A 13,434-nucleotide genomic window follows, 5' to 3' on the forward strand; every position below is an offset into this window, starting at 1 on the left:
GGTACATGGAGGTTGTCATGAACGAAGCTCACAAGAGTAGATACTTCGTCCAACCAGGTTTAGATAATATGTATCTAGATCTCAAACAACTCTATTGGTGGCCAAACATGAAAGTAGAAATCGCTACCTTCGTGGGCAAGTGCCTGACTTGCACCAAGGTGAAGGTGGAATATCAGAAGCCATCAGGTTTACTTTAGAAGCCAAAAATACCTGAGTGGAAGTGGGAGAGGATTACTATGGATTTTATCACTAAATTACCCAAATCTCCCAGTGGGTGCGATACCATATGGGTAATTGTTGACCGATTGACCAAATTCGCCCACTTCCTGCCAATCAAAGAAACTTTCAAAATGGAAAGACATACATGAATCTACATCCAAGAGATAGTTCGTCTGCACGGTGTGCCTGTGTCCATTATCTCCGATCGGGATAGTAGATTCACCTCGAGATTTTGGCAGTCACTGTAGAAAGCTCTTGGAAGACATGTTGAGAGCATGTTGAGAGCATGTGTAATCGATTTTCGTAAGTCGTGGGACGTCCATTTACCCTTGGTTGAGTTCTCCTACAACAACAGTTATCATACCAATATCAAGGCTACTCCTTTTGAAGCCCTTTTATAGTCGTAAGTGCAGATCCCCTATGTGCTGGGCTGAGGTGGGTGACACACAGCTAGCCAAGGGACAAGTCCCAGACAACATTTTCACTGGTCTAGAAATCATCTGAGAGACTATCGAAAAGATCGTACAAATCCGGAAACGACTAAAAGCTTCACGTGACAGACAAAAGAGCTACGCCGATAGGAGACAAAAACTCTTGGAGTTCCAGGTTAGTGACCGTGTTCTATTGAATGTCTCACTTTGGAAGGGCATGATACACTTCGGAAAGCATGGAAAGCTAAATCCAAGATTCATTGGACCATTCGAGATCCTTGCTAGGATTGGTCCTGTAGCATACAAACTTCGTTTACCTCGAGAACTTAGCAACGTACATCCTGTCTTCCACGTCTCGATCATTAAAAAGTGTTTATCCGACGAAATTCTGTTATCCAAATTCCGTTAATAAAATTTGAATTTTTTATTAAGTTTCCGTCAAAACTTCATGGTTTAGGAAATCATCTAGTTTTATATAATTAAATTTATATAAGCGACTCGGAACCAAATCACGCGAAAACCAGAAGTCCTTGAAAAACAAACCCGTTTTCGGCCTAAGTGAGTATATGGCCGCACACCCGTGTACCGCTGCACACTCGTGTACGGCCGTACACCAATTCACAGTTGGTGCCAAGTGGACCCAACACCAACCATACCCCCAGCATATAAATACAGGACCCCCACCCTCATTTGAACACTTTTGGCTGAAAACTCTCTCATTCTCTCTCTAGAACTTCTGACCAAAAACCCTTCAAATCTTCAAAGGTCGTACACCCTTCAAAAAGGAGTTCACGACCGTACACCCCTGTCCGTCCGTACACCCCTGTTCACGGCCGTACACACCTTCTAAGTGGTGAAAAACCCGTTCCTCGATTCAACAAAGTCCCAGTAACATTCCTTAACCAAAAGCAAGTGTTTTTCTAGCACTTTATCTAACGAAATCGCTAATTTAAATACATATATGTGTTTATTTGATATTAGGATTCCGTTAAGTGCCACGTACAACAACCCGAGGAATCTTTGTTTCCAGCTTCACACAACAAAAATAAACTGTGAGTTCATACCCCTACGCTTTTATGTTTTTTTTAAACGTTTTCAAGGGGAATACAAGCCAAGCACAAAAGATTTTTGTGAACTAAAATAAAAAGGTTTTCAACGAGTTAAAACTTATGCAATTGATACAAGCCAACGTTTTCCATAAAGCATATGTAACGCCACGATTCTCAGGTATTGTTAATATGCGTTTTTGGATTAGGGCCTACTCGACGAGTTGATTTACCTACTCGTCGAGTAGCAGCGAGAAGGATCGCAGGTTAAGTGATCTAATCGACGAGTCTATATTGGGACTCGGCAAGTAGGAGCTGGCAAGTGAAACCCTAATTCCCGGCGTTTGCACCCCAAAGAACCCTTGAGAGCCTTATTCATGTGTGTGTGCCTTGTGTGTCTGTGTGTTTGAAGCTTGAAAGAGAGTCCTTGGAGGGAGAAGACTTGGAGGAGAAGGAGATTGAAGCAATTGGAGTGTGGGAATCAACACTCATCTCAGATATCAACTTCAAAAGGTACCCAAACTGTCATTCTCCTTATAGATCTCCTATATTGGGTGAGTTTTAGGGTTTTCATGGAATATTAAGTTGGTATGATGAGCTATGGGCTAGATCTGAAGTTATAACTTCAGATCTGGACTCTCTTTGGATTCTAGAAGCATAAAGTTGCAGCTTTAGTTGTGATTGAGGTCCCCTTTGTGCATAAAAACCCATCAATAGCTTAGATTTGCCATTTTGAGCCTCTAAAGCCATGCATGCAAGTAAAGTTTGCAACTTTACATGATAAGCATGCCCTAGAAGCTTGGATCTGTATGGAAAGAGGACTGAATGGACTTGGCGAGTGGCATGAAGATGGCCATTGAACTCGACGAGTTGGTTGAACAACTTGGCGAGTCCGTTGAAGATTGTCATGAGACTCGACGAGTTGAAGAACAACTCGGCGAGTCGAATGAGTTTTAACCAAGAATATGTTCGCGAGTATATCTGTCGAAGTCACAGGAAGGGAACTCGACGGGTGACCTTAAGGTCTGATTGGGATTCGAAGGAACTCGACGAGTCACCTCGATGACTCGGCGAGTTGTATTGTGCTTCAAGGGACTCGGCGAGTAGCTGGGTGTACTAGACGAGTTGAGGTCAACATGGACTGTTGACCTTGACTGAGGACTTTGACCTTGATCAGGGGTTGACTATTGGGTTATGGAGTACCTTATAAGGTTAAAGACTTATGCGTATATGGAACTATGGTTATAGGTGGTGGGGCCTGTGTCGAATGTTCCGAGAGTTGGAGTTTACCTTCCAAGTCGACATCTGCGAGGTGAGTTATCCTCACTATATCGATAGGGTCTACGGCACCAAGCCCGAACCTTTAGTTGTTATTGTTATGGTATGTTGCATGTGGTTATGATTTGTTAGTTTGGAATCGAGATAGACAGTATGTTATGCTTTTATGATCTGTAGGGATTGGTGTGTTAGTGACCTGCTAGGTCAGTACTCTCGTTACAGGAGAATTCTATGATTGTGATCAGTGAGATAGATATGTTTGATGTTTGTATATGCCAGTATATGATAGCTATGCACACATGGTTATTTGCTTGTTGGTTGGGTTGAGGCGGTCCTACTTTGTGCTGAAGGCCAACATACCTTACGAGCGGTTCGGGGAGACTGTAGGCCCACGTGGCGGACCAGTCATGCCGAAGGCTCAGGATAGATCCAGACAGACTGTAGGTCCGGTAGGGCAGTCCAGTCAGGCTGTTGGCCCAGTATGCAAGTTGATTGATTGATTATTACTATTATGGTATTGTCAGTGTGGTGTTGGTATTTTAGGAGTAGCTCACTAAGCCCTCGGGCTTACAGTTTTCAGTTTACTGTTTCAGGTACTTTAGGAGATGGTGGAAAGGTGAAGGTGTGACCGTATCGCTCCTCATCCTTATGTTATGATTTTTGGGACACTATAATGGAAAATGATTTGAAAACATTTTTTAAACAATCCTATGTGGTTTTTTATTTATGATTGAAAAAGTTTAAATTTTGTGTGAATTTTATGGATGTTACAAGTTGGTATCAGAGCCTTGGTTTGAGTGAATTGGAGGAACACTCATGTGAATCCAGTCTCAAATCAAGGATACTTTCGGAAATAAGTTTTAAAATGGTTTTCAAAATAAAGGATGGAGGATGCAGAGGGTACGATCAGCTGGAGCCTGTAAGCAAACCCCAAAATACCATGCAGTTATTTGATATTCTGATATGTTAGAACAACATGCTAGTGCTAGGCTAGGGATCTTCAGGAATCACATGATAGATTTGTCTAATTGCATGATGCATAATACGATAGGGTTTCTTGTATGTGGAATTGACATCATAACTGTAGATGTTTAGTGTATGCATCACGGTTGTGCATAATAAAGACCTTATAGCCTGAGAATGTTGATTCGGCCTTCGGGTAGGATCAGATATTCGAAAGTCTATTGGGTCCAGCGTTATGTGTAGCTAGCGTGCATTAGCACTGCAGGGGATGATGGAAGTTTCATGGATGTGAGAGTCGTGTTAAATGGTGAGTTTAGATGCAAGGTATTTGGTACTCCCCTAGAATGAGGGTTGAGCACTTTTCCTATGTTGATGAATTTGTTAGGGCATTGTGGTGATACTTGAGACAAATATGGGTAGGTGTGGAAGGTAGTATGGGCCCGTACTACTGAAAGCACAGGACCCATACGTGTGGCAAGGAGGTCACAACCCCTAGGGTTTTTGGGTTTTGGTCTCCCGACATTATGTTATTTATCTGATGACTCGTATATATTTCAGTATGGTGGTGACGAGACGTGTTGCTTCGGGATTCGGATCAGGATTAGGATCGGGGTCGGGAGACGAAGGGTTGGAGGTGCCGGTAGCACCCGAGCCCGTGGTTCAGATAGGGACAGAGGAGTTGGATGTCAGGATCTGGGATATCATGCACGATGAGCTTGCTGCTGCGTTCCGACCGCAACTGCCAGAGATGTTTGGGTCGATTAAGACCGCGATGATTGAGTATTTTGATGAGTGATATGCAGCTCTAGCAGAGACAGCTGCCGCTGCAGCCACTTCGGCTGTAACTGCGGCAGGGGTTGGAGGAGGAGCCGACAAGGCTTTCCAGTACCGGGACTTTGATAATATGAAGCCCCCGACGTTTGATGGTACACAGGATGCGATTAGGGCTATGAGGTGGTTATCTGATGTGGAGGGCTGTTTCTTCACATGCTCATGTCCTGCTGACCAAAAGGTCAGGTGTGCCCTGAACCTGCTGAGGCTTAGGGCAAAGGACTGGTGGAGGCTGACGATTGGGTCGTATACTGATGATCAGCGGGCTGCTGCTAATTGGGAGCAGTTCATAGATATGTTCTGCACCCGCTACGTTCCACGCGTTGAGCAGGAGCGACTTGCGCAGGAGTTTCTGACCTTGAGACAAGATGGGGAGTCTGTGATGGAGATTACCCATATGTTCACGGAGAGGGCTATGTTTTTCCCGGAGTTTGCTTCAGAGCAGTCTCAGATGACTCGTTATCTAAGTATGCTCAAGACTGATATTCGACAGTTCGTGTCTACACAATGATGTGATACACTCCTGGAGCTTCAGGAAGTCGCGAGGCGGCGTGAGTTGGAGATAGAGCTGCAGCTAAAGGAGCAGCGTCAGGAACCAACACAGTCTCAGCCGGCGCCTAAGCGGTCTAAGACCATTGATACACGGTCTGGGGGTCAGCAGAGCCGCACTTGTGGAAAGTGTGGCAGGGTTCATTCGAGAGTTTGTAGAGCAGGAGGTGCCACAAATATGGCAAGGAGGGGCACTATGCTAGGGAATGTCGTCAGTCCGCCCCTCCCGCAGATATGAGGATTTGTTACCATTGTCATCAGGTTGGTCATGTGAAGCCCAATTGTCTGCAGCTCGCCGCCAAGCCGGCGCAGGGTTCCACGCCAGCTGCTGCGAGGATTGGAGATGGGAGGCCAGTCAAGGTGGAGCCTCCGAAGGCTCAGGGTCGTGCCTTCCAGCACACGACCGAGGAGGCCAAGTCAGCACCAGATGTGGTTGTTGGTACGTTTCTATTCTTTGTCTCAGTTATTGTATTTGTGTTATGCTTATTCATTGTACCTGTGATTAGGTACGTTTTTAGTAAATTCTTTGCCCGCTTTGGTATTATTTGACTCGGGGGCAAGTCGGTCGTTTGTATCTCAGTCCTTCTTTAGAGGGTTCAGTGTGCCGATAGATGATCTTGAGTATCCGTTGCGAGTTTCGATCGCCAGCGAGCATGGGTTTTCTGTTTCTACGGTCTACCGGGGATGTGAGTTAGAGATTTTCAGGGTGTCCTTCCCTATAGATTTGATTCCTATCCCCATGGGTGATGTATGCGTGATTGTAGGGATGGATTGGCTTAGCCGTTTTGGCGCCATGATCGACTGTGAGGGACAACGGGTGGTGGTTCGAACCCCAAGTGGGGGAGAACTTGTAGTATATGGTGAGGGCACCGGGTTGGGATCAGGGTTTTGTTCAGCAGCCAGGGCTCGACAGTATATTCAGCACCGGTGTGCCGGTTATTTGGCGTATATGGTAGATATGTGGGTTAGAGAGCAGCTCTCGGTTTCTGAGGTCCCGGTGGTGAGGGAATTTGCTGATGTGTTTCCGGAGGAGTTACCCGGAGTGCCTCCGGAGAGACAGGTTGAGTTCAGGATCGACTTAGTGCCAGGTGCGGCCCCTATCGCCAAGGTGCCGTACCGACTGGCACCCCCTGAGATGCAGGAGCTATCATCTAAGTTGTAGGAGCTGTTGGGCAAGCAGTTTATTCGTCTGAGTAGTTCACCCTGGGGAGCACCGATCCTTTTCATCAAGAAGAAGGACAGTTTGTACAGGATGTGCATTGACTATAGGGAGCTGAACAAGTTAACGATGAAGAACCATTATCCACTCCCGAGGATAGATGATCTTTTTGATCAGCTGTAGGGTGCGTCTTGGTTTTCCAAGATTGATTTGAGATCAGGATATCACCAGGTCAGGGTGAGGGAGGAGGACGTGGAAAAGACTGCGTTTCAGACTCGTTATGGTCATTACTAGTTCGTGGTGATGCCGTTTGGGCTCACCAACGCGCCAGCGGTGTTCATGGATCTGATGAACCGAGTCTGCAGACCGATGCTCGATCGCTTGGTCATTGTGTTCATAGATGATATCTTGGTGTATTCCAAGACTCAAGAGCAACATGAGGAGCATCTTAGGGAGCTGCTAGGGGTTCTGAGGCGAGAACGGATATATGCTAAGTTCTCAAAATGCGAGTTTTGGATACGAGAGGTCCAATTCCTCGGACATCTCGTTAACCAGGACGGGATTTTGGTCGATCCGGCCAAGGTGGAGGCGGTAATGTAGTGGGAGACTCTGAAATCTCCCTCAGACATCAGGAGTTTCTTGGGTTTAGCAGGGTACTATCGGAGATTCATTCGTGATTTCTCCAAGATTGTCGTACCCCTCACTCGTCTAACGAGGAAGGGGGTGGATTTCAGGTGGGGCCCTGAGCAGCAGAGGGCATTTGAGACCCTCCGGTAGTGTTTATGCAAGGCGCCAGTGTTGACACTCCCCGAGGGAGTGGAGGATTTTGTGGTATTTTTTGATGCATCCATCATAGGCTTGGGGGCAGTCCTCATGCAGAGGGGACAAGTGGTAGCCTACGCGTCGCGGCAGCTGAAGCCGCATGAGACGAGATACCCTACTCACGATCTTGAGTTGGGAGCGGTGGTTTTCGCTCTCAAGATTTGGAGGCACTATCTGTACGGGGTCCGTCGTACTATATACACGGATCACAAGAGTTTGACACACATCATGGATCAGTCGACCCTGAACATGAGGCAGCGCAGGTGGCTGGATGTGGTTAAGGACTATGATTGCGAGAACCTTTACCATCCTGGTAAAGCGAATGTGGTTGCGGATGCTCTAAGCCGCAAGTCAGCAGGGTCCTCGACCCCAGCCAGGTGTATGAGGATAACAGTGGATTCCTCACTGGTGGGTTTGATCAGAGATGCTCAGATTGAGGGCAAGAGGCCAGAGAATCAGAAGTTGGAGAGGATTAAGGGTGAAAGCACCCGGTTTGTTCAGGATAGCCACAGATTGTTGACCCGTTACGGTCAGGTTTGGGTTCCGATGTCTGGAGGGGTCCGGCAGACAGTGATGGAGGAGGCTCATAAGTCTCGTTTTTCGATTCACTCGGGAGCCACCAAGATGTACCATGATTTGAGTTCGAGTTATTGGTGGCCTGGTATGTAGCGAGATATCGCTTGGTTTGTTGAGAGGTGCTTGACTTGTAGGATGGTCAAGGCCGAGCATTAGAGGCCGCATGGTAAGTTACAACCTCTGGAGATTCCCATGTGGAAATGGGAAAGGATCGCAATGGATTTCATCACGAAGTTGCCGAAGACGGCAAGGGGGTTCGATGCTATATGGGTCATCGTGGATCGATTGACCAAGAGTGCCCATTTCCTAGCCATACGGGAGAGTTCGTCAGCAGAAAAGTTGGCCGACCTGTACGTCAGAGAGATTGTCTCTCGCCATGGGGTTCCAGCTTCTATCGTTTCCGATCGAGATGTCAGGTTTACTTCCCGTTTTTGGCAGAAGTTCCATGAGGAACTGGGTACACGACTACATTTTAGTACGGCATTCCATTCGCAGACTAATGGGTAGAGTGAGCGGACCATTCAGACCCTCGAGGATATCTTGAGGGCGTGCGTTACTGATTTCGGTGGGAGTTGGGATTCCTAACTACCGCTTGTAGAGTTCGCCTACAACAACAACTATCATTCTAGTATTGACGCCCCGCCTTTCGAGCTGTTGTATGGGCGGAAGTGTAGAACCCCAGTCTGTTGGGTCGAGGTTGGGCACAGAGTGATGGGTCGGACAGAGGTAGTTCTGCAAACTACCGAAATGATACAGCAGATTAGACTGCGACTGCAGACCGCTCAGAGCCGGCAGAAAAGTTATGCCGACCGACACCGATCTGAGCTGGAATTTCAAGTGGTGACATGGTTCTTCTGAAGGTCTCACCCTGGAAGTGTGTGATCCGCTTCAGGAAGATGGGAAAATTGGGTCCCCGTTACATTGGGCCGTTCAGGATTATCGACAGGGTTGGCAGGGTGGCTTATAGGCTAGAGCTTCCAGAGGAGCTTAGCCGGATCCACAGCACATTTCATGTTTCGCAATTGCGAAAATGCATTATGGACCAGGAGGCAGTGGTATCGTTAGATGACATTCAGGTCAATGAGCGCCTGAACTATGTGGAAAGGCCTGTGGAAATTTTGGAAAGGAAGAAGAAGATTCTGCGGAAAAAGGAAATACCTTTGGTAAAGGTACAATGGGAACATCGGAAGGCATCCGAGTGCACATGGGAGCCGGAGGTGGAGATGCGCGAGCATTACCCTACATTGTTTATTCCAGCGGACTTCGAGGGCGAAGTCTAGTTCAAGTGGGGGAGAGTTGTAACGCCCCGATTCTCAGGTATTATTAATATGAGTTTTTGGATTAGGCCCTACTCGACGAGTTGGTTTACCCACTCGTCGAGTAGCAGCGAGAAGGATCGCGGGTTAAGTGACCTACTCGACGAGTCCATATTGGGATTCGGCGAGTAGGAGCTGGCAAGTGAAACCCTAATTCCCAGGGTTTGCACCCCTATTTACAGGGACCTTAGCCTCCCTTGGACCTCCTTACAGTTCCAAAGAACCCTTGAGAGCCTTATTCGTGTCTATGCCTTGTGTGTGTGTTTGAAGCTTGAAAGAGAGTCCTTGGAGGGAGAAGACTTGGAGGAGAAGGAGATTGAAGCAATTGGAGTGTGGGAATCAACACTCATCTCAGATATCAACTTCAAAAGGTACCCAAACTATCATTCTCCTTATAGATCTCCTTTATTGGGTGAGTTTTAGGGTTTTCATGGAATATCAAGTTGGTATGATGAGCTATGGGCTAGATCTGAAGTTGTAACTTCAGATCTGGACTCTCTTTGGATTCTAGAAGCATAATGTTGCAGCTTTAGTTGTGATTGAGGTCCCCTTTGTGCATAAAGACCCATCAATAGCTTAGATTTGCCATTTTGAGCCTTTAAAGCCATGCATGCAAGTAAAGTTTGCAACTTTACGTGATAAGCATGCCCTAGAAGCTTGGATCTGTGATTTGGAGCCGCTGCATGGCTCAAAATGGATCTGTATGGAAAGAGGACTAAATGGACTCGGCAAGTCACAGGGTCGACTCGGCGAGTCGTATGAAGATGGCCATTGAACTCGACGAGTTGGTTAAACAACTCGGCGAGTCCGATGAAGATTGTCATGAGACTCGACGAGTTGAAGAACAACTCAGCGAGTCGGATAAGTTTTAACCAAGAATATGTTCGCGAGTATATCCATCGAAGTCGCAGGAAGGGAACTCGACGGGTGACCTTAAGGTCTGATCGGGATTCGAAGGAACTCAACGAGTCACCTCAATGACTCGGCGAGTTGGATTGTGCTTCAAGGGACTCGGCGAGTAGCTGGGTGTACTAGGCGAGTTAAGGTCAACATGGACTGTTGACCTTGACTGAGGACATTGACCTTGATCAGGGGTTGACTATTGGGTTATGGAGTACCTTGTAAGGTTAAAGACTTATGCGTATATGGAACTATGGTTATAGGTGGTGGGGCCTGTGTCGAGTGATCCGAGAGTTGGAGTATACCTTCCAAGTCGTCATCTACGAGGTGAGTTATCCTCACTATATCGATAGGGTCTACGGCACCAAGCCCGACCCTTTAGTTGTTATTGTTATGGTATGTTGCATGTGGTTATGATTTGTTAGTTCGGAATCGAGATAGACAGTATGTTATGCTTTTATGATCTGTAGGGATTGGTGTGTTAGTGACCTGCTAGGTCGGTACTCTAGTTATAGGAGAATTCTATGATTGTGATCAGTAAGATAGATATGTTTGATGTTTGTATATGACAGTATATGATAGCTATGCACACATGGTTATTTGCTTGTTGGTTGGGTTGAGGCAGGCCTGCTTTGTGTTGAAGGCCAACATACCCTACGAGCGGTCCGGGGAGACTGTAGGCCCACGTGGCGGACCAGTCATGCCGAAGGCTCAGGATAGATCCAGACAGACTGTAGGTCCGGTAGGGCGGTCCAATCAGGCCGTTGGCCCAGTATGCAAGTTGATTGATTGATTATTACTGTTATGGTATTGTCAGTGTGGTGTTGGTATTTTGGGAGTAGCTCACTAAGCCCTCGGGCTTACAGTTTTCAGTTTACTGTTTCAGGTACTTCAGGAGATCGTGGAAAGGCGAAGGCGTGACCGTATCGCTCCTCATCCTTATGTTATGATTTTTGGGACACTCTGATGGAAAATCATTTGAAAACATTTTGTAAACAATGCTATGTGGTTTTTTATTTATGATTGAAAATGTTTAAATTTGATGTGAATTTTATGGATGTTACAGCATACATATATTTTAACCCTTTTGTAATATGCGGAGAATAAGGGACATTTTTCTAAACATAATTGCATAGTTTTCAGAACAATTCACGAACATAACATTTCAATCAAACTATAATGGGTATAGTTTGGGAAATTCAATACATAGCTTTTATCAATTCAGATTTCATACACGAGTAAACATATAAACTTTGACAGATTTAGTTTATGATATACATTACTACAAGAGTACAACATTTAATAATTATTTAAGTATAATTATTACCTTATACAGTATTCAACGGATTTAAATACAAGAGAACAATACAGAACTACACGTAAACTAGATTATACAAGATTGTGTGACTCTACTTCAAAACTATACCCTTTGGTGTACTGAATTAAATCCTATCATAGTATAACCAGAGTCTCCTGGAGGGAGAGTGTGATATTTGTGAATAGATCTATTCGGGACTGACAATCCTACACCTAAACTGCTAGCTACAGTTAGGCAGGCATGCCTGGGGTGATAAATTTCATTTAACCGACACTTGAAGAACGTCGAAAAGGTCACTAGGTCATATCAAGCATTGTTATACGACTCACAATAACTATAAACTAACCTTTGTTTATAGGATTTCATTCTTCATTAGTTTTATTTTCATTAATAGAACTTTCATACATTACACTGGAGGGTTTCTAGGGATACAATACATGGTTTTATTTTAAGTAATGAAACTACTATACATATTGGCGGTAGCCAGGGTTTTCAAACAGAACATACTTTACATACTGGTGGTAGCCAGGGTTTTCAAACGGAACATACATTACATTCTGGTAGTAGCCAGGGTTTTCAAACAGAATATACCATACATACTAGTAGTAACCAAACATACAAACTATAATGTCTTATACTACAAAGGACACAACATCAAACATTCATAGTTAGTTCTATAACCTCTTAGTTTATGTATTAGGGTTACGTATGAAGAATACTCGATAGGCCATGGAGTATGTGGTTTCTGCCTCATTTCATGTTCCTTGTTTGGTTGTGGGCTTAGGGCAGATCCACATAATCCACTATCTGTTCGATATTGGTTTATACGTCACTAGTATGAACTAAGTGGTGATAGAAGGAATTGGTATCATCCTACTTCTACTAAAGAAAATATTTGATTTTCTTGGAAACATGCGAACATTCTCACGGATTCATCAACAGATTTTCATTACAAAAACATCGCTTATGAACTCACCAGCTTTATGCTGATACTCTTTTCAAAACAGTTTGTATTCTCAGGACATCAGTAGACAGGTACTCTCGCCGGCTTTTGAGAAGACAGAGCATCTGGAGTCTCATCTTTATATTTTTGTTACTTTTGGTGTATGCAAACTATGTTTCAAAAAGATGTAAATATTCATATCTTAATGTAATGGTTGTGTTTACTTTGATTGCTATAATGCAATTGTTGTGATACTACATATGACACCCTCCACCCCCGAACGTTTCCGCCGTTCCGGTTTGGGGGTGTGACACAATTTCCGAGTCCTTCATCTCAAACTCTATAGATAACAACTTCATTAGTATAAAGATTCCTACATGTTTGGTTTGCCTACTACATGTCCTCAAAATATTAAACTACTCCATGCAGAAATTATAGTGATCCATATTGCATCTTATGTACCCATTCATATTCATAAAGCTTTCAAACTTAAAGTACTACCACCTTGGATCTTGTTGTAACCTATATAGATGTTTCTACAAATTACATGCAACTTACATACCATATGATCTTCATTAGTTGCTACAAAAACCTTACGGTTTTTCCAAGTAGATATCTTTATGAGGGTATACATGCAAAAAACATTTCTTCATATGTATCTAGTTGCTCTATGTGTAAATCTTTTGCAACCACAATACCAAGTACCAATCTAATTGTAGTCACCTTCACAAATAAAGAGAATATCTCACTATAATCAACTTTGGATTTCAGTTTGAAATCCATAACCACCAATTTTTCCTGTTATCTCTTTTTGCCATCAATTTCATATTTGAACATGAATACATACTTGTTCAACAATGTTTTCATCCTTACTTGGTAATTTGACTAAGGAGCTAGTCGATCAGTTCTATCAAATTAGCTCAACTCATCCTTCATTGGCTTTTTCCAATGTATGTACCTTTCATCTTCAAGTCATATGGAGAAGATTTTGGTTCCCCATTCACCGTCAACAGCAAGTAACTCACTAATGGAATAGATATTACTAGACGTTTTCTTTCTATAAAATATCTTTAAATGGTAGGG

The sequence above is a fragment of the Lactuca serriola genome, chromosome 6, assembly GCF_051521515.1.
Source record: "Lactuca serriola cultivar US96UC23 chromosome 6, Lser_US96UC23_V15, whole genome shotgun sequence".
NCBI classification, from domain to species: Eukaryota; Viridiplantae; Streptophyta; class Magnoliopsida; order Asterales; family Asteraceae; genus Lactuca; species Lactuca serriola.